The sequence below is a fragment of the Pyxicephalus adspersus genome, chromosome 2 (genome assembly GCF_032062135.1).
Source record: "Pyxicephalus adspersus chromosome 2, UCB_Pads_2.0, whole genome shotgun sequence".
NCBI lineage: Eukaryota > Metazoa > Chordata > Amphibia > Anura > Pyxicephalidae > Pyxicephalus > Pyxicephalus adspersus.
This window is the reverse complement of record NC_092859.1, coordinates 51,522,118-51,523,742: the sequence shown is the minus strand read 5'-3', so window position 1 is coordinate 51,523,742 and position 1,625 is coordinate 51,522,118.

Below are 1,625 nucleotides of genomic sequence, written 5' to 3'. Positions count from 1 at the left end.
GACTCTCCAGAAGAAACATCCTACATAATGGGACAATCTATGATACTGAGCTGACTATACTTACATGCTATGGTTATGGGCCTGTCTTATTAATGCTCTCCAAGACTGGCGAATATAGACTATCAATACAAATTATTTGCTGTTCTTTGGCAAATGTTTTCAGTTCTGAACCAAATCCATTTCATGTTTGCTGGATCACCCAGGTTCTCTCATGATGGTTCTCTTATCTTGGAGAACTTTAATAAATCAGGCCCTTTGCCCCTAATTCTGACCAGACTGGGCCCTTGACATACATTTCTTGCTTGTGATGGGTATAGTAATGGGCTACTCTAACTTTATTCTGGATCACATATATGTCAAGCAATCTATTATTGTTAACCCAACCACTACACACCTGGACACCATTGAAACCAAGCCGGGACATTTTTAAGGTATACATGGAAGTCCCTGGTTCAGCACCAGTGCTCACCAGATGCCAGTCCCCCAATATAACACTGCACTCTTAACCTACAGCAAGGGAGGGAGGCAAGTTGCACAGTCCCAGCACATAGTTCCCCCTAGGACTTCTGTGCGCTAGGGTTAGTATCTGGCAAAGGACTGACAGAGAACCAGGATCCCACAGATAATGGAGTATCAAGATTCCAGCAAAGGCAAGGCCAGAATACGGAGCCTGAGGACATACACAGGTAATCAGTCCACCAGACAAGGTATCTAAGGGAAAAGACAAAAGAAAAGTTGGGGTCACTGGCAAGAGGGCGGTCCGGGCAGCATACACTCCAAGGGGTCAGGAACAAGCATCAGTAAATCCAATTAAATTACGTCAGCCCAGCTTAACGCTACAACAGCCACTAATGAGGAGAAGCAGAGAGTCTATAAAGTCCCAGCAGCCAATGAAAGTGAACTGAGCGACGATTCTGAACCTGTGTGCACATGGTGTCCTATTGACCTTGATGCGGACCAGGCAGCACCGCCAAGATTTCCATTTACCGACACACCTGGGATGAAAATTGAGGCTCAATGCGACGACCCCCTGGCATACCTGAAATTGTTTTTGACCGATGAAGTTATCGAAAAAATTGTTGCCGAGACAAACAGGTAAGAGACAAGAGGCCGCTCTTGTGTTTGCTAACTTTTTGAAATTTTTTGCTAATTTTTTTTTTATGCCAACATGTATGCTGCTTTGTGTTTGCTAACTTTTTGAAATTTTTTGCTAATTTTTTTTTTATCCCAACATGTGTGCTGCTCTGTGTTTGCTAACTTTTTGAAATTTTTTGCTTTTTTTTTTTGCCAACATGTGTGCTGCCCTGTGCTAACTTTTTAAATTTTGTTATGCAAACATATATGCTGCTCTTTGTTTGCTAACATATTACTTGCCACCTTCACACTATAAAAGAACATATCCTAAAATACTTTTTTTATTTTGTTTTATGCAGGTACACCTGAGGTTTGCAGGAAGCAGAAAGTGGAAACCTGTGACCAAGGATGACATTTTGCTGCTTTTGGGCTTGGTGATCCTGCAGGGAGTTGTGGGCAAACCCGTGCAGAAGTGGTACTGGTCCAAGAACAAAATGATTGTCACTCCATTCTTTGGTACAGTCATGCCAGAATACCGCTTTTCCCTCATC